The 21,087-nt window shown below is 41.0% G+C and overlaps 1 long non-coding RNA gene across 1 annotated transcript in view; it reads right to left on the reverse strand.

Moving 5' to 3' along the window:
• Positions 1-3,245: 3,245 nt before the first annotated feature.
• LOC145720338 (uncharacterized) overlaps positions 3,246-21,087 on the reverse strand; it is a 26,326-nt gene continuing 8,484 nt past the window's right edge. The window contains exon 3 of the long non-coding RNA XR_014143255.1: positions 3,246-3,377. This is a non-coding gene — a long non-coding RNA (uncharacterized LOC145720338). The remainder of the gene's footprint in view (positions 3,378-21,087) is intronic.

Genomic DNA, 21,087 nt, shown 5'->3' on the forward strand with positions numbered 1-21,087 from the left:
ATGTTGCTATCTTTTGTGGGTATAAGTGTGCTTCAACTTAACTATAAACTCCTTCAAATTATGTATGATCTTTTTTACATATTTCTTTTCCCTAGAGAAACTCTTTATTAGAAACCTGATTTGGGGTGCCTGGGTGGCTCAGTCGGTTAAGTAGCTGGCTCTTGATTTCCACTCAGGTCATGATCTCAAGAGTCTTGGGATCGAGCCCCTCAGGCTCAGCAGGAAGTCTCCTTCAGGATTCTCCCTCTCCCTCCCTCTGCTTCTCCTCTCCTCCCCCACCCCACTGGTGCACATGATCCTGTGCAGGCTCTCACTTGGCTCACACTCTCTCTCTCTCTCCCTCCCTCTAAAATAAATAAATAAATCTTTAAAAAAAAAAAAGAACTTTGTTTTAATTGGCTGACCAAGTGTAACATGCTCTGCACAATACAGAGAGCTCAGTAGTTGCATTTTTCTTTCTCCATTCTAGGGTCAAAGCCACTGATGGTAGACTAAGCGAGGCCCACAGTTCCTTAATCTACATGAAGACAGTAGAGATGATCCACTGTCTTTCAATCTATTGTCTTTCTTTTTTTTGTTTGTTTTGTTTTTTTAAAGATTTTATTTATTTGACACAGAGAGAGAGAAGGAGAGAGAGCAAGCACAAGCAGGGGGAGCGGCAGGCAGAGGGAGAGGGAGAAGCAGGCTCCCCCCTAAGCAAGGAGCCCAATGCAGGCTCCATCCCAGCACACTGGGATCCTGACCTGAGCCGAAGGCAGACGCTTAATCAACCGAGCCCCCCAGGCGCCCCTACCATCTTTCAAACACTCTTGTGATTGAAAGTTCACAATCAGGTAAGCATTGTCACGTTATTAGAGGCAAATGATAAGAAGCAGTAGGTTTTGCTCATTTGCTTTCTCATTTGTTCATATAGTGGAATCCTGGCTCCTTTTCTCTTACTAGTTACGTGCCCTTGGCAAGTAATTTAAACTCTCTTTGCCTCAGCTTTCTGTTCTAGAAACTGAAGAATAACTGTTTGCTTCAGAGAGCTGTGATGAAGAATAAATGAGATCACCTACATCAAGACCTACAATGGTGCCTGACAGGCCCTCTAGAAATGGTGGCTGTCAATTAATTGGACAAAAATTGGAGTGCCAAAATATTTATTGAATTGATGCATATCAATGGGATCCAAGGGCCTTGTCTCTGGGTTCTCTTTCTCCCCAGCTCTCCTCTGGTGAGCACATAGGCTGCTGAAACCTTAGGTCCTTCTCACCCAGCTATGTAAATCAAGCACATTTGTCTTCACTGGCCTTTGGTTGGAATGTAGGCACCTCGAAAGTTATCTTACCCTGCCCAGTGTTGGCTGACCAAGGAGAGAATTTGTCAGCACCCCTATGGGGTTACAAAAGAAGCATCCCTGATGGTTGGGGGATGACTGCAAAGGCCCCCCTCTGGTCTTCCCAGCCCCACTTTTGCCTCCACTTACAGGCATTCTCCACAGAGCAGCAGACCAATCTTTTTGAAGCTGTGCATTAAATCACATCACTTCCCTGATCATCCCTTTAAAGGCATCTCTTTGAACTTAAAGTACAAACTCAATGGCTTGGCAAGCCCTCCTCCCCATGTCATCGTTCCCATTCTCCCTCCAACTCCACACTCTAGACTTGACCTTAGTTTTTTAGTTCCTCAAGCAGCATGAGGACCTCCTACCTACCTCCCCTTTGGAGTTCCCTCTGCCAGTAGCCATTTTCTCTTTTCTCTTCATTGGCTAAGTCCCACCCTACCACTGGGAAATGACTCTGACCCCTAGAGCAGATTAGATCCCCTGGATTTATTTATTTGTCAGAGAGAGAGAGCCCACATGTGCGCACAAGCAGGGGGAGTGGAGGCAGAGGGAGAAGCAGGACCCTGGGATCATGACCTGAGCTGAAGACTGACACCTAACCAACTGAGCTACCCAGGCGTCCATAAGCTTTTTTTTAATATTTTACTTTTTTTAGGTCATCTCTACACCCAACAAGGGGCTCGAACTCACAACTCCAAGATCAAGAGTCACATGCTCCACCAACTGAGCCATCGCTCAGAGTGTAAGCTTTATGGGGCCACTGTTATACCTGTCTTGTTCATGACTGTGTCCTCAGCACCTAACCCTGTGCTTGGTTCATACTATCTCTCAACACAGATTTGTTGACTGAAAGAATGAATTAATAAACAAAAGAATAAAGTCCCAAGGGAGCAAAATAAAAATGAATCTCAATGCCAAGAATCAGCCTGCATCCGTTAAAGTGACATAAGGTTGGGGCCAGAGAATAAGAGGGGTGTATGGGTAATCCTTCTATACCTCAGTTTCCTCATCTGTAAATGGGGGATACTAAAAAGCCTATTGTATGGGGTTGTAAGGATTAAGTGAGTTAATAGAAATAAAGCAGGCATTGTACGTGATTATTATTTTTTTATTATTCACAAGGGGCATTTTTCCTGGGTAGTGTGGCTCATTCCACACAGTGAATGTAGAGGCAGTTTATTGAAACAAGCCTGCGCAGGAAGGGATGTTTGTGGGCTGGCGATGTCTAGTGCCCCATCCTAGAAGGGCATACAGCAAGAATGGCTGAGGCTGCTACTCCCTGGAGTGTCCTGTTATCTACAACATGGTACGAAATAGAAAGTTAGGACCCTGCTCTGTGGAAAGGCATATAACCCACTGCTACACTTTCAGCCCATCTGGGGAACTGGGACCATTGAGTATTCCATCTTTATCCTCTCCAGTCTCCAAGAATAACACATCAAAGAGCATGTTTGCATCCCTGCAACAGATAACAGCACTGCCATAAGCTTCAGGGTCCACACATGCTACAGATAGAATGAATTAATAATTCCACATATTTATAAAATATGAATTAACCTAAGAAATACATAACTCCAAGTAAAATTTCTGCTTTTTAAAACTGAGCAGAGATAGACACTTTGAAAAATGAAAGGCTAGTACATTATCATTATATAGTATCACCAAATAGGCATTTATCACAAGAAACACATCACTCAGATATACAGATGTTGACACAACAGAAGCATCAGGTTATTTTAGGGGTGTGGGGCAGGGGGAATCCAGACAACTGACTTTTTAAATTATATTTGATTATTTGTCTTTTTTTTTGCAACAATAGAAAAGCAAGTAATATGATCAGTAAGAATTCTAGAGGCTCTAGTGCATTTATATAAGCACAGTAAATTACTCATAAAGACCACGGAGTATTTACCTTTGTCTTGTGGATGATATGCCATGTCTGTGTGGAACCTGGTTCGCTTTGATGATTCGGAGCTATTCTCTCTGAAACCCTGCCTTCTCTAGCTCTGCTCTGTGATGGGAGCTTCCCTTAAGAGCTGAACTGGTTTTCCTGGAAGAAGAAAAGGAAAGCAGTGTGAGAAATGTATGTGTTACACTTCTTCCTTTTCCATAATACTGTAGTGATCGTTTACATTCATATTCAAAGGTGTAAAGATCCATACATCAGCTTTGTAAACAAGTGGTAAAAACGTAAAGCAGTATCCTATATTAACAATACCAGAGCAAAGAAAAAATTTGCCAGTCTACTCTACAAGGACATAATATAATAAAAATCAACCTTCTTTCTCCTCATGTCCTTGATCCTGAAACAGTACCTGTATCTGCAAGAATGTTGTAAGCATGTGGATTATTTATTACTAGGTTTGGGGATATTTTGTTGCTAAATAGGCTTGAGGGGGGCTATGTATTATCTATGAGATGTTTCCAAACATTATTACAGACACACCATTAGAAAAGAGAGCAACTTTGTAGCTTAATGTTCTACTTCCTTCTAAAGAATTTTCCAATCAGAACCTGAAATAATACTACATTATTATATATAACAATACATACATATAAATATATATAAGTATATATAAATATACACACACGCACACACACACACACACACACAGAGGATCTATAACCACAATAGAAAAAATAAGATTTTAAAAAGAAGAAAGTATTAGCATCACCTCCAGGTAAAGAAATATGTGAGCTGAGATGGAAGGCCTTTATATGTAAAGCCAAGAATACTTATTTCCATATTGCAAAATGTGTCAAGTTTTGCAGAGATAATAGTATTGGCTGAAAAATGTTAATTACAGGGCGCCTGAGTGGCTCAGTCGTTAAGCGTCTGCCTTCGGCTCAGGTCATGATCCCAGGGTCCTGGGATGGAGTCCCGCATCGGGCTCCCTGTTCTGCGGGAAGCCTGCTTCTCCCTCTCCCACTCCCTCTGCTTGTGTTCCCTCTTTCGCTGTGTCTCTCTCTGTCAAATAAATAAATAAAATCTTTAAAAAAAAAATGTTGATTACAATAAATCTCCCAGAAACTGCCTGAGCTAAAATTTCTCCCTCTAGTTCGGAATGGTCTGTAGAGCAGACCAAGGAGCTGGCTCCTACCTTCCTCTCCTGTTCTCTAGCCTTTTCCGAATGCTCCCAGGTAAACTAGAAAATTTCCTTTTGGCATCCAGAAGGACCCAATGTTACCCTCAGTGGAAACTCCCTAAGGACCCCCGCGGGCAGCCACAGCCTCGAACAACCAGCCAGAGATCCACCCGGAATCAGGCTTGAGAGCTCCGTCACAACTGGGGCCACCCGGTCTCCTGGCAAGGCCCACCTGGGCAGACACTCAAGCGCTGCACCCCCACACACAGCCACCAAGAGAAGGCAAGAGGTTCTTCCTGCTCCACACTCCTCCAACATCCACATGGATCTGAGCCAATTCCATTCTTCCCACTAGCACTCTTGGGGAAAACGTGTTGAGTACAGAATAAAACAGCAGCACATAGAAAGAGGAGAGGCTGAAACAGTGTGTGGTATTGGTACTTGCCAGAACCCTTATTACTGAAACTTCTTCCCTTTCCTGTTCCTTCACAGCATAAAGAATTACACTGCTGAATTCCAAGCTGTGATCCTGAAGGATATGTTGCATATAAAGCTTATTTGAAAACAGGGAGGAAGGGAGATGGCCAATGTATAAAAACTACCTTGAAAAAATAAATAAATAAAAACTACCTTTTATTAGAAATTTCTATTGTACTAAGGGCTCTGCATGCATTATCTCTAGAAGTTTCTATGATCATTCCATTCTACAGAGGATGAAACTGAAGCTCAGTGACATTAAGTAACTTGCCCAAGATTACATAGCTGGTAATATCTGAGTTAGGTTTGAACCCAGATTTTTAAGACCCCATGCTTTTAATCACTAAACCAAACCATACTGCTTATCTTTACAGATTAGGCAAATGTGGACAGTATGAAAAAGAACCCATTTATTGATTTAACAAGCAAGACTTTTTATTAAAACACATGACAAGCTTATCAATAGTGTTTGAAGGAAAACATTATGAAGGCATAAAGAAATGTTAGTTTGTCTTTATATTGTACACACACACAAACATATACACTGTGGTTGAATTAATGGAACAGTGCAAATACAGGAAGGCACATGTAGCGCAGAAAGGCTGTATCATGTGATCAAATGATCTGATTCTGTGGTCATCAGGGTTTTCCTCCAGTCATATGACAAGAACCTACATGGTTAACCCCAGAGCCTACAAAGAGCAAGGTTGCTGCCTCCTTCTATGGGTTAGTCAAAGAAAAATACTAAGTGCAGTGTAGTTTCCTGACTGGATCCTGGAACAGAAAAATGACACGAATGGGAAAGCTAGTGGGATCTGAGTTTAGTTAGAAGTAATGTACCAGTGTCAATTCCTTGGTTTTGACAAATGCCCCATGGTTATTTAAAATATTAACATTAGGACAAACCGGGGGAAGGGAACACAAGAACATCATCCTATCTTTGGAATTCTTCTGTAAATCTAAAATTACTTCAAAATAAAAAAAAAATTGTTTAAAAAGCTAAGTAAAATTTAAATGTAAAAATAAGAGAGAAAGAGAAAGCACAATGCTAGACGCCAGGAAATCATCTTTTCTTATCATATCCAAACAGAAAAACCACGCAGGATAATTTTGCAGATGTTACTAGTATGGTCACACAGATGCAAAATTATTGGCTGTATATTTAAATAGAGAGAAAGATGATTCCCAAAGATTAGAAATACGCATCAGTTAAGCCAAAATCTTGCTTTGTCTGAGTAACTCTCTGGCGAGCTTACCCTCTTGCTAGTACTTCGTTAAGAGAGATTCTCTTTACTGGAGTAAGTGTTAAAAGAATCTCCTACTAGATACAAAAGAAGACTTGAAGAAAATTGCAAAAAAATACCATGTTCTTGGTCAAAGACTTAACATTCTAAAATTCAATTCTCCCTATGGCAATCTGTAAACTTGACATGTTTCCAACAAAAAAATTAACTATTTTTGTGGGGGAACTGGATAAGCTGGTTTCAATGACCATAAGCAAGCAAGAATAGTCATGAAAATCTGGGGGGAAAAGAGTAATAGGAGAGAGCACGAGAACAAGCCAGATTTTAAAATACATTATAAAACTTGACCGACTGAGCCACCCAGGTGCCCCTAAAAGTATAGTTTTAAAAACAAAGTGGTATTAGTGCACAACAGGTCAAACTGATCAACGAAACAGAATGTTCATAAAAGACCTAAATTCTTGGGGTGAGTGGGTCACTCAGTCAGTTAAGTGTCTGCCTTCAGCTCAGGTCACAATCTTGGGGTCCTGGGATGGAGCTCCCTGCTCAGCAGGGAATCTTCTCCCTCTCCCCCTGCTCCTCCTCTGCTGTGCTTGCATGCTCTCTCTTGCTCCCTCACTCTCTCTCAAATAAATAAATAAAATCTTTTTAAAAATGTGGGCAGGGAGGCACCTGGGTGGCTCAGTCTGTTAACCCTCTGCCTTCTGCTCGGGTCATGATCTCAGGATCCTGGGATCGAGGCCCACGTGAGGCTCCCTGCTCAGCGAGGAGCCTGCTTCTCCCTCTTCCTCTGCTGCTCCCTCTGCTTATGCCCTCTTGTGCACTCTCTCGCTGTCAAATAAATAAATAAATAAATAAAATCTTACCAAAAAAACAAAAGTCTTAAATTCTTGGGGCACCTGGCCAGCTCAGTTGGTTAAGCGTCTGCCTCCAGCTCAGGTCATGATCCCAGGGTCCTGGGATTGAGCCCTGGATCGGGCTCCTTGCTTAGCGGGGAGTCTGCTTCTCCCTCTCCCTCTGCTCCTCTCCTGCTCATGTTCTCTCTTTCTCTCTCAAATAAATAAAATCTTTAAAAGAGAAAAAGACCTAAATTCTTTTCAAAACATTAATGACTTTTTTCAAAACTAACACTAACTTTTCAAAACATTAATGAAAAGATATATCTTTCAATAAATGGCACTGAAGCAAGCAGGTAGCCGTGTGGAAAATGTTAATAAGGCTGGTCTTGTCCCTTGTACCTCCCAACAAAAATAAATTCCCAGATATATCAAATATGAATTAATAGGCAAATAGGTGAAAACCTGGAAGGATTTTTTTTTTAAATAACCTATTTTGGAAAAAGCCTCTTGTATCAAATAAAACTTTTAAGTCATAAAAGATAAAGACCTGGATATGTGACTACATAAAAATAAAAATTTTCTGCATAAGGTAGGGAGTGAGGGGACGAAATAAAATAAAACACAAACAGAAAACTGGTAAATATGTGTGTGATTCATATCTCAGGAAAAAAACCTAGCATTATTAATATATAAAGATCTATAAGAAATCAGTAAGAAAAAGAATAAAACACAATAGAAAAGTGGACAAAGGATGTGAAGATACAGTTCACAGAATAAGAAATACAAACAGCTCTTTAAACTTAAGCTAAGATGTTCATCCTTACCAACAAGATAGGTATACATTAAACTACACAAAGGCACTACTTCACCTTCCAGACTGGCAAAGATCCAGACCTTTGACATCACACTGTGTTACCGAGGATGTGAGGACACAGGCATTCTCATATATGACTGGCACGAGTATACATTGGTATGATTAGTTATGGGAAGCAAGCAAACACAATTTCAAACAAAACCACCAGTGCTTAGACCTTCCAACCTAGCAATTCCAATTCTAGTGATTTACCCTCCAGGCACACTTTCACCCTTGCAAAATCTCACAACTACAAGAATATTAATAGCCACATTGTTGTTGGTAGCAAAATACTAGAAATTACCTAAATACCCATTAATAGAGGACAGGTAAAATAAACTAGGTAACACCCGTGTAATGGAACACTACGCCACAGATGTTCTCTAGGGGCTGAGAGGGAAAGTCCTCCAGAATCTACTGAGTAAAAAAAGGAAACAATGAATAACATGCCATCATGAGAGGTGGGTGTTTATACATGGATATAGGGGGACAGTTGGCTGAGGGTACAAATGTAGGAGGAAACTTGGTGACAGAACTTTGTAGGTTTTCTCTGTTGGCCTCGCTAATTATTTTATAATGAACATTAATTCCATTTTAAACAAGGAAAATAAACAAAGTTAATTTTATAAGAAACTCAATCAAATGCCCTGTGACTACTCAAACGCATTTCTGAGAAGAAAGTGAAAACAAATAAAACCACTGGTTCTTGAGGCCCCTCTCCCTGATCCTGAGCAGTCCCCACCCTCTCCCTAGGAAAACAATGTAGTGTTAAACCCTCAAAGCCTCCCAGCTCTGTTGTTAAGGTAATTGTGTTTACTCTTTTCCAAACAAAGTAATTTGAATCAGAAAAGTAAATGTGCTTGGTCTTCAAGCTCTTTGATGTCATCGTCCTCCTTGCTCTAGAGTGTGTGACGCTGCCCACAGCAAGGCTGCCCAGAGCATGACACACAAATTCTAGAAGCATTGCCATAGCTACACCATTTTGCTCATGATAATGATGTAAAACAAATAAAACATAAAGAAAATCAAATTTGAAATAAAATAATAGGCCCAAAAAAACACAAGCCGTGGGTTTTTTCTGCCCTTTGAACACTTGTGGAGATGATGAAACTTTGGAGTATTTTTAAATTTCAGAACAATTTTTAAGGTCACAGAGTCCCAGAGACAAGACTATTTTCTTTCCTGAAAATAACATCTGATCAAGGCAAATGGTATGTTTGAAACATTAAGAGCCAGCATCAGTACTTCCTGAGCCTATCAGTTGCTTTCCCTCTAGATGACCCTTGTTAAATATCACACCAGCTCTAAATGTGATTTTAGGATTTTAGGTTTCTAAGACTCTGAAGCTGGTGGCTGTTTAGTCATGCAGGCTGGATCTATGCAGGCAAAGGACAGAGCCATCCATGCTGTATTAGATGAACTTTCTGAGTCATCCGAATAAAATCCTCTAATCTATAAGACACCTACTGTCTCCACCATCTCAAAGCGCCCAGCTATCAGTCCACTCTGCTCACTTTGTGGAATCCTGGGTCTACTCGCCTAGAGCTCCAGTTTCTTTTAACTGTTCCCCCCTTTTTAACACTCCTTTTCCCCCCTTTTCCTTGTAAAAACAAATTTGAAGTTGGAAGGTATTTAAGAAGAAAAAAAATAGGAAAAGATTCAAAAGAAATCTGCTAGAATATCCTTTGCTCATTTAACACCCTAAGGTTAAGCTTCTCAAATGGCATTTAAATCCTTGGGTTTGGGTTGGTTTTTTTGCTTTGTTTTTGTTTTTTTTTTCCATTACTTTATGTACTTGCAATAAAAACATTCTTTAGACTTTAGAAATTCTAAATAAAACAAGAACAAAAGAGTGTTCCTTCTTTTCAGCTCTCCACCCAAATGTTACCATTGTAAATCAAGGTAAGAAAGTAAATTAACTGCTGGCATTTAAATGTTTGCTGTCCCAAATATTTATTCCTTTCCACTCCCCTAAATTTGTTTCATACAAAACAATACTCATAAAAACAATAAATATTCATTCTTTATCTACTAAAATTTTTAGATCAAAGTACTGTGCGGCCCAAATCCTCAATAGCAAAAAAGTAACATTGTTCAGCAGGAAGCCTTCAACTTCCCAATAGCAACCTGACCAAGTGTGGTTCCCATTTAACTCAAAGTGCTGCAGTGCTAGGTATAGACATAATAATATGATTACAAATCCATATTTGCATATACTTTGCAAATAGAGTTTCACTTACCCTTTAAATGCACACTGTGCTAGCCAGCCTGCCCATTGTTGCACACACCACACCAAGCTGTCTTTCTGTGTTTACATGTTTGCTTCCCACTGCTAGAATGTAAACTCTAGGGAGGAAGTCAGTCTCTTCTACCTCTGGAGCCTCAGGGCAGGTTAGGCCTTCTGGTGGGGTGGCTGGGGAGTCCTTCACAGAAGAGGGGACACAACTTGAGTCTTTTTTTTTTTTTAGATTTTATTTATTTATTTGACAGAGAGAGAGAGACAGCGAGAGAGGGAACACAAGCAGGGGGAGTGGGAGAGGGAGAAGCAGCCTTCCCGCCGAGCAGGGAGCCCAACGCGGGGCTCGATCCCAGGAACCTGGAATCATGACCTGAGCTGAAGGCAGAAGCTTAACAACTGAGCCACCCAGGTGCCCCAACAACCTGAGTCTTGAGGAACATTCAAGCACAGGGAAACCACATGACCCAAGGTCTAGAAAACTGAATGGAGTTTGGAATACCTGGAGCCTACAGTATGAACTTGGGCCATATGGCGTAAGACTGCTGTGTGGGAAAAGAAAGCCTGAGGGAGAGTCCACCATGGAGCACAGGGACTTTTTAGTCCCCTGCTGTAAGCAACAGGCAGTGTTCATTGAACATGTTTTCCTCTTGAAAATCTTTATCTTTATTCATGTTAACTGGAAAAAAAAAAAACCCATATTTCATTGTTAAGAAAAACCAAGTAGTAAAAAAGTACGTAGAATAAAAAGCAAATGATTCTGCCCCATTCCACAGAGGTAACATTTTAGTGTTTATCATAAACTTGGACTTTTCACTGAAGTGTGTTTTAAGTAAAAAAGTGTCATGATCAGATTTTGTACCCAAAAAATCACTTTGGGTAGAAGGTAGTGTAACTGAAGGCAGAGAGACTCCCCAAGTGACCGGGACAGTTCTTTCAAAGAGGATGACAGCCAGCACCAGGGTAGAGACAAGGGCATGCAGGTCCTCATCATTTGCAAGGGTGACTGAGAGGGGGGAGTCAAGGTAACACCTTGATTCTGGCTTCATTTAATGAGTTTGGGAATACAGGTGTGCCTGGGTGGCTCCAGAAATCTGAGGAATTATACATTTTACAACAGAACACAGACTACAAGTCAAGATATAATGCCAAAGGTTAATTAAAATTAACTAAAAAGGGGCACCTGGGTGGCTCAGTCGTTAAGCATCTGCCTTCGGCTCAGGTCATGATCCCAGGGTCCTGGGATCAAGTCCTCCATCGGGCTCCCTGCTCCGAGGGAAGCCTGCTTCTCCCTCCCCCACTCCCCCTGCTTGTGTTCCCTCTCTGCTGTCTCTCTCTCTGTTAAATAAATAAATAAATAAATAAATAAATAAAATCTTTAAAAAAAAATGAGTTTGGGAATACAGAAGAAACGCGGGTTTGTGGGAGGAAAGTAGGAGTATAATTTTGGACCTGATGAGTTTGATGTGGCCATGGGCCAGCCAGGAAAGGATGTTCTGGATCTGGGGCTGAGGAGAGAGATACGGAGTAAATTTTGTGTGATAGTGAGATTGCTCAGGGAGAACCAGAGGAAGGCCCATATTTAAGAAACAAGCAGAGATGGGGGCCTTTATAAGAAGATGGAGAAGGAGCAGACCTAGAAGGGGAAGAAAGGGGACTAGAGTCCTAGTCAGTAAGGCAGGACAGAACTTCAAGAAGGATCAGCAGTGTCAAATGTGGTGGAAGGAACAAGTAATTTGACTCAAGTGAAAACAAGTTTTGTCCTCAGTGGTCATCAGGGAGCTTAACTGGAATGGGTTCAGCACATCAGTTATATATATTATTAGGAAAGGACAGGAAGGAAATATAACACAATGTCAACAGCAATTATTTCTGGGCATTGAGATTATGGATGATTGTTACTTCCTTCTGTTCCTAGAAAAGAGCTGAGGGGTCAAGGGAGGAAGAAGGTGCAATATTCCAAAAGGAAAACATTTAAAAAATTATATGGATGAAACAAAATTATTTAACATGTTCAAACATTTACAGTCCCAAGGGGAGATACCAGCTTTATAGGGAAGATGGCATAAAATAACATTGCTGCTACATATTACTGCTTGCTGTTGTGTGAAGCTGCCATGGGAAGCATAGTGGGAAACTCTCTGCTTTCCCCAGAGACCCCACAGAGCCAGCTCAGGAACCCAGAGCAGCATGTTCCCCAGACTTCAGCCATTTATGTCCATGACTTTTGTCAACTCCCTTTACCACCATCCTATCATTTGATAAACATTGTCTTTAAACCAACTCACTTTTTAAGTTTAAATGGATCCATTTATTTCACAACAGTAAATGGAAGGCAGAAATGGAAGGTAACTGAAAAATAAGTACAATGAAAACAAAACCACTGCCAGTAAGTCTGGCAAGATGATTTCAACAACCCAAAGTTTCCACCCTGAGGCCTAAACTAGTTCTCTGGTCGAAAAGAAGCTCTGTAAGCACTAGAAGTAGTTAAAGCCTTACTGGTATTGTTTTAGTTTGGATTTCTCCAGAAGGAAACCCTCTAACAAGAATTCAGTTGCAAGCAGTTTACTTCAAAAGGTGAAGGAAACATTAGAACACAAATAAGGGAGCTGGGAAGTGAGATAAAAAGGGAAGGAAGCCAATAAATGATGTGTTATCAAGCCAGCAATCACTCTGGGCAACTGAAGCTTAATTCCTCTGGGGAAACACTGGGAGCCAGTGCAGAAGACACCACAGAACTCGCCCACACAAAATGAGAGAGCTGGGGTATTGATACACCAACCACTGTTGAAGGCTGATCCTGGGGGCGTTAATTCCTCAGCAATCCTGGGCTACTTTGTGGGCATCACAGCAGGCCCCAGAGGAAAGAGAAGACTTCAGGCAAAGAACACCAAAGCTGCAGTTGTAAGTGGCAGGGGCACACTGACTTGATAAAGATAAAGAGATATGGCTGGGGCCCCACAGGCGCTGCTAGATACTCGACTGAGATTGAAAGCGAATAGAAAAGGAAATCGCTTTCTCCTTATTTGAGTCAAGGGAATTTATTCTGGGCCTGTCAGTCACTCAAAATCCTCTCCCATACAACCAAGCTAAGGCTCCAGCACCCTGGGAAACTTTCAGATACCCTGGAAGGCCTGAAGCAGCACAGGAGGGATGGAGTCTAACCCCACAACTGTCCTGAGGGGTCTGGCTGAATCTCATCCAAACCTGGCCATTGAAAAACAGATCTTTTAAAATATTTTAAAATTTAAATGTACTTTCCTCCCTGTCAGTTTGAAATAGCCTCATCATATCTCCTTGCCCAATAGAGTCGTCAAAGATTCTTCCCTATGGAAGAAAGCCATTAGAATGAAATTGACCACCTAGACAAATGAGAATATGAATGGTTGTTTTAAAAAGTAATTTTTACTCTTATAAAAGAATCATCAAATTCCTCCAGGTAATAGCTTCCCTGATTCACTTAAAATATGGTTTATTTACAAATATCAAACTATCCACCCACCCATAGCTCACAACAATTATAATGGATAAATATAGAGGTACGGAATACTACCAAACTGTGTGTGGGTATTTCTTTTAGATATTCCTTCATTCAACAAATGTTTATTGGACTATATATGAGAAACTATTCTAGGTGCATTGAGATATAGCAGTGAAGGAAACACAAAATTCCCTTCCCTTCAGGGACCTATATTCTCATGGGGAAGACAGCCAAGAAATAAATAGGTATGGGATGTCAGCTGGCAAGAAGTGCTATGACTAAAGCAGGAGAGGAGGATAGGAGTACCAATGGCTGCGGAGGGGCTATCATTTTAAAGGGGGTGATCAGAGAAGACCTTACTGACAAGGGATATTTGGAAAGACCAAGAGAAGACGAGAGAGTAAGCCAGGCAAAGAACTAGAGAAAGATTACTACAGCGAGAGGAAATAGCCTGTGTAAAGATCCTGGGGCAGAGGCATGCCTGAGATCTGAGAAACAGCAAGGAAAGTGGTGAGGCTGATGTAGAACAAGCAAGAGGAAAAGCAAGAGTGAGACCAGAAAGTCAGGGATGAGTGTAGATCGTACAGAATCATGTAGGCCATTGTGCAATGGTAAACTATTAGAGCATTCTGAGCAGAAGAAAGACCTGAACTGACTTGGGCTTAAGGGGATCACTCTGGCAGTTTTGCAGACAATAGGCAGTTGCAGCAAAGGCAGAAATAGGGGGACCAGTTAGGAGGCTATTGTCAAAATCCAGATGAATGATGGCAGCAGCTTGAACAGGGCTGGTGAGTAGTTGGCTCGGTTATAGTTTGCAGGCAAAGGATTTGTAGATAGATTAGATGTGGGGAGTAAGAAAAAGGGAAGGGTTGATGATGGCTCAAAGGTTTTTAGCCTGAGTGGCAGAAGAACAGACCTCCCATTTCCTGAGATAGAGAACACTACAGAGGGGCAGACTTGGGGAAGATCAGAAGTTGGATTTCAACATGTTAGGTTTCAGATAACTACTAGACATCCAAATGGAAAGGTCTGTAAGCAGTTGGATATGCAAGTCTGTATGTCAGGGGCTCAGTCTAGGGTAGAGATATAACTCTGGGAGTTGTTAGCACCTATGGTGTATTTAAGGGCATGAGACTGGATGAGGTCATCAAGGGAACAAATAGAAGGGCTGAGAGGCTGAGCCATAGGAGCACTCCACCAACTAGAAGTCAGGGTGAAGATGGGGAATAAGCAAAGGTGACTGAGGGGTGGTCCAGGAGACCAGGAAAGAACCAGAAGTTGATGACATCCTGGAAGCAAGGGAAGAAAGTGTTCGAAGAAAGAGTAATGAACTGTGACAAATGCTGATGATGAGTCAAACAAAGAGACTGAGAACTGACCACCAGATTTAGCAGTTTGGGTGGAGAGCTAGGACCAAAAGCCTGTCCAGAGAGTGTTCAAGAAAAAATAAGAGAAATGTATTTATATCTGCTACCTTCTTTGTGTTGGTGATTTTAGCATTGTTTGAAACCTGATATCTGATTTTTTAAAGATTTTATTTATTTATTTGAGAGCGAGTGAGCACGAGTGGGGGGAGGGGCAGAGGGAGAGGGAGAATCAGGCTCCCCACTGAGCAAGGAGACCCATGCAGGACTCCATCCCAGGACCCTGGGATCATGACCTGAGCAGAAGGCAGACACTTAACCAACTGAGCCACCCAGGGACCCCTCTGATTTTTATCCCTGACAAAATAACATATAATTGAATATTAGTTCTGTTTAATTGATTAACTGATTAATTCAGGTTTAAAAAAAAAAAGGTTCTTTTTTTCTTTTGCCTAAGATATGTAATGATTGGTTTAATTTCTACTTTACTTTTTACCTGAACAAAATATTGGCTACAAACTATAATATGTGTAGTATATATGATGACTATTCTGCATATGTAGTCTCTGTAGTGATTTGTAGTACATAAGTCAGTAAGTTTCTCCTTCTCTCTTTTCCCTCTGGTGCGGCACCAATGATCTGGAAGATAGGAAAAAGGAGATAGTAGAAGAAAAAGAGGAGCAAGCAATACTTCTGATTTATCTCCAACCTGACGATGGAGTTGGTTCCATTTAAATCCAGTTATGGACATAATGAACACAGTCACATTCATCAGTGTTCTCAGTGAGGCTGAGAACAACATAATTATTGACTCATGTACAATGTGAATTGAGTTACCAAAATAATAAGAGAAGTTGCTCTTCTTTCCTTTTAAATTAAATCTTGTGGCATGCTGCTCTGAATACAATCCTGAATTTTTAACTATATAAGTTAGTTGTAATGTCTGCAGTACCATTTTTATTTGATTGTAAATTCCTCTTTCATCTTACTGAGACTAGAAGAAACTGAGGAAATAGGATATCACTTACCCTCATGCATAACCAGAAGTGAGGGCAGTTTTATCCAAAGGATCATAGTCTTAGGCTAGAAATACAATTATTGTTGTTTTATTTATTTCTCATCTCCTTTTTTTCCCCTTCAGTAAAAAAGGAACAGAAAAGAGACAGTACAGCTGAAATAGAGTTATTTCCAGGAAATGTCTCTTCCATAGTGCTGGAAACCCTAAGATAACAGTCTTGTATTCAAATGTGAGAGGCAGAAAATGTAATTTACTTGAAGCATTATGTGAAACAGAATAGGTTTTTTTTAAATCAACCATAGTAAGTGGAATACTCACAGTACGTAATGTACAATGTCCATTTGATTTTCAACCTTCTTTTTCCACTTTTAGTAATAAAAAAATAGATACAATGACAATCATTTAAAAATCACTTTTGCTGTTACTGTTGTTGGACTTATGAATATAATTATTTATAAGCATTAGCTCTTGCCTGGAAAACAAGCAAATAAATAAATACCACCTTGGGGCACCTGGGTGGCTCAGTCGTTACGCGTCTGTCTTTGGCTCAAGTCATGATCCCGGGGTCCTGGGATGGAGCTCCGTATCGGGCTCCCTGCTCCTCGGGGAGCCTGCTTCTCCCTCTCCCACTCCCCCTGCTTGTGTTCCTGCTCTCCTATCTCTCTCTCTGTCAAATAAATAAATAAAATCTTTAATAAATAAATAAATAAATAAATACCACCTTGGTTTACAAGTGAAGGGAAGAGACTAAAGAAAATAGTTATTAAATAAAATTCCTCTCCTGCTTCTTTTTCTCAGATTATAATTTAACTTTTATTATTGTTCTCTGTCCAACTGGCCTTGTCATAGAAATAAATCTTTTTTATTATCTTACTTTTCAGTTCACTTATTATTTCTTACCTACATAGCCACTATGCAAAGGTGTTTCTTACCTAGGTGAGTCTTTCTAGCAACCAATTCACCACCTTGGGCACCAAATCATCTTTTCTATCAGTTCTTAATTCCCTTCATTTTCAGGGGTCAAACTATGAAATTCTCATAGCTCACCAGTGGAAACAGTTTATCAAGTGATTTCACACCCCACATGCTGTAGGGTCCATGAAGAAAGGGGGACAGATGAAAGGCATCAAGGAGCAAGACAGCAGCTCAGAAACGTTTTGCAGTCCATACTTGGAGTAAATTCTGAATGTTGTTTTCACATTACTGTTTTTATTTCCCTCACAACATGAAATGTATTTCTGGACTACCAGGACAGCATTCCAAGAAGTTCTGACACTGAGCTAAGAAATCGTCTGACCTGAACCATACTGCAATCCATTCCACAGTCCTCTTCTGGACAATTCTGACCTGCTTATTGATCAGATTGTTCTGGCATGGGCCTTTGTACCCATATTTAAGTTGATTAAATTTTCTACTTCCTGGAAGTCCAGGTTTATCTTCATGTTAAAGGCAGAGAGACAGAGAGACAGAGAAAAGACAAGAACGTCAACTATTTCACAATAAGGGGAAAAAACATCAGACTACATCCCGTCTGTATTTTTTAACACTTCCCATAAGAGAAATCCAGGAAATGCTTTTTTTTTCTACATTGAGTACAATTTTGTGCTACAGCCAGAAGCCCCTCCTGTTTGCTGTATTCAACTATATGTATACAGTGGACTGGATCAGACAGAGCCCAGAGGAATGCAAAAAGCCCAGCAGACATGCGCCAGAAGCAGGCACATATCCACTATGTTGCTCTCCTGTGTTTCTACACCCACCAAAGATCCTCACATTCCCAAGTCTCTGGGACGCAGCTGTCTCTGGAAATCACCCATCGCTTCCTCCTCAGTTTACCCCCTGCGGCTCCTCCCCCCAAAAAACATCCACGTCTGTAGCAACCAAGACCTCTTCCGAGGTTTGTTGAGACCACAGACATCATTTCATCTATGACACCGAAAAACAATTTACAATACACATATTTCACTGAATTTACTTGGTTGGGGTTCCAGTTCAGCATTTCAATAGCCAACCCATACTATGAGTTCCATTTCTGCCCTTCCCATAAAGTACATTTTTAGCACATTTTCTGGAAAGGTGTATTTTAATCTGACAAGTTTTTCAGATGGAAAAATTAAATCACAGAAACCTTAAGGGACACATCCAAAGCAGCCAGTAAGAAAAGAACTATCTAGGAGTGCCTAGGTGGCTCAGTCGTTGGGCGTCTGCCTTCGGCTCAGGTCATGATCCCAGGGTCCTGGGATCGAGCCCCGCATCGGGCTCCCTGCTCCGTGGGAAGCCTGCTTCTCCCTCTCCCACTCCCCCTGCTTGTGTTCCCTCTCTTGCTGTGTCTTCCTCTGTCGAATAAATAAAATCTTTAGAAAGGAAGGAAGGAAGGAAGGAAGGAAGGAAGGAAGGAAGGAAGGAAGAAAGAAAGAAAGAAAGAAGGAAAGAAAGAAAGAAAGAAAGAAAGAAAGAGAAAGAAAGAAAGAAAGAAAGAAAGAAAGAAAAGAACAATCTAACAGCATATGACATTTCACCAAAAATGTAGCTGAAAAAGTTATTTTAAAGTAAGTTCATTCTCTGGGGGAACGTCCAGGGTAATAGAAATTTTCTGTATTTTGATTGGAGTGATTGTTTCACAGGTGTATGTATTTATCAAAACTTATAATAAAGATGTTTCTACAAAGTACTTGCAAGTTGCATTCAATACAGTGTTCTTTTAGTGAATGGAAATGATACTCATTCTGTAACACATGTAGTGAAATGTTTTTAAAAATCATTGAATTGTACCCTTGGGACCTGTGCATTTCACTGCGTTTAAACTTTGCCTTAAAAGTAAAAAAAAAAAAAAAAGCCTTTAAAAAAAAATTTTTTTTAAAGATTTATTTATTTGAGAGACATAGAGAGCATGCCTGAGCATTGGAAGGAGGGGAAAAGGGAGAAGGAGAAAAAGAGTCTTTTTTTTTTTTTAAAAAGATTTTATTTATTTATTTGACAGAGAGAGAGAGAACAAGTAGGCAGAGAGGCAGGCAGAGGGAGAGGGAGAAGCAGGCTCCCCGCCGAGCAGGGAGCCCGACGCGGAACTCGATCCCAGGACCCTGGGATCATGACCTGAGCCGAAGGCAGACGCTTAACCAACTGAGCCACCCAGGTGCCCAGAGAAAAAGAGTCTTAAGCAGACTCCATGCTGAGCACAGAGTCTGACACGGGGCTCAATCTCACGACTCTGAGATCACAATACTGAGATCACCACCTGAACCCAAACCAAGAGTCGGACACTTAACCGACTGCATCACCCAGCCATCCTGAAAGCCCCCGCTTTTTCTTTAAATTGCTATAAAGGGTCAGAGCCCCTTTGTATTAACTTCCGCATGCCCACAATTTCAGTTAGCCCTGGGATTGTGTCTGCTATGATGCATTGGTTCCAACTCTGCCACCGATGCCTCATCCCCTTCTTTTCCTTGGTGATTTATTAATTTCTTGTGGTTGTTGCTGTTACTATTGTTAAAATTTCCTAGCACCAGCTCTTTTATTTTTTAAATCTTTTTTTATCATATTACATTTTAACATTTTTTCATCTTCGTCCTTTAATGTTGACTCATTGCATTTAAATGTTTTTAAAAGCACAAAAATGGGGCGCCTGGGTGGCTCAGATGTTAAGCATCTGCCTTCGGCTCAGGTCATGATCCCAAGGTCTTGGGATCGAGTCCCGCATCGGGTTCCCTGCTCAGCGGGGAGCCTGCTTCTCCCTCTGCCTTTGCCTCTCTCTCTCTCTCCCTGTCTCTCATGAATAAATAAATAAAATCTTAAAAAAAAAAAAAGCGCAAAAATGAAACTAAAAACCACCCAAGGCTCCACCACCCAGAGAAAACTACTGTCAGCATTTTAGTGTCTATCATTCTACATATATTGAATAGATATTGACTGAATGACCACTTTGTGGCAGGAGTTGTTGTAGGTACTGGATAAACTGTAGCAAACAAGACAGTGCCCTTGCCCTCATAGAGCTTACATGCTAATAAATGCTATGGAGAAGAGGATTTGTCTTTTAATGAGGCAGGATTGTACTTGCTCTTTTATAATCTTTTTCCACTTCTTTCTACATAGCACTAATATCTTTTCTTCCAGTGAATAAAAATAATTATATGATATCATTTCATATCTGCATAGTGCTCCACTGTATAGCTTTTTAGAATGTATTTAACAAATCCCCTAGTTTAAATGACCAGACCTTTCACCCCTATGAACATCTCATTGACAGTCTTTTGAATATATATATTTTTTTAAAGATTTTATTTATTTATTTGACAGAGAGAGACACAGCGAGAGAGGGAACACAAGCAGGGGGAGTGGGAGAGGGAGAAGCAGGCTCCCCGCAGAGCAGGGAGCCTGATGCGGGACTCGATCCCAGGACCCTGGGATCATGACCTGAGCCTAAGGCAGTCGCTTAACCAACTGAGCCACCCAGGCGCCCCTATATTTTTATTTTTTTTAAGAGTGAATTTTTTTTAAAGATTTTATCCATTTATTTGTCAGAGAGAGAGTGAGAGAGAGAGAGCATAAGCAGGGGGAGCGGCAGGCAGAGGGAGAGGCAGGCTCCCCACGGAGCAGGGAGCCCGATGCCAGGCTCAGTCTTGGGACTCCCAATGTGGGGCTCGATCCCGGGACCCTGGGATCATGACCTGAGCCAAAGGCAGATGCTTAATCGACTAAGCCACCCAGGTATCACATTGAATATATTTTTAGTGATCTCCTTGCTGGCAAATTAATTTCAGTTTACTTTCTTTATTGCATCAGGGGTTAAATCTCTGAAATGGGTGAAATGATTTTGCAACTGTAAAGCATCTGCCTAAGCCTAAGATTAATGCCTTATTAAGGTATTTTGGTTGAAAACTCCAGGCAGAAGACAGAGATTTACTACCTGGCCCATGTGTGGTTGAAAAGCAGTTGAAAAAGTATAGCTGCAAATGAAGGCTGGGGTGGGAGTGGGAGCTCTCCCTGTTATCTATCTCCTGAGAAACCTATGATCTTAGATGACTTGTAGGGAAGTTTGAGCTTAGCAGTTTGGCCAGGGAGGAGAAAGTCATTCAAGAAGATCTAAAATTAACAAGTCAGGAAATGACAGATGTTGGCGGGGATGCGGAGAAAGGGGAACCCTCCTACACTGTTGGTGGGAATGC

The sequence above is a fragment of the Leptonychotes weddellii genome, chromosome 2, assembly GCF_054177405.1.
Source record: "Leptonychotes weddellii isolate Sample4059 chromosome 2, ASM5417740v2, whole genome shotgun sequence".
NCBI lineage: Eukaryota > Metazoa > Chordata > Mammalia > Carnivora > Phocidae > Leptonychotes > Leptonychotes weddellii.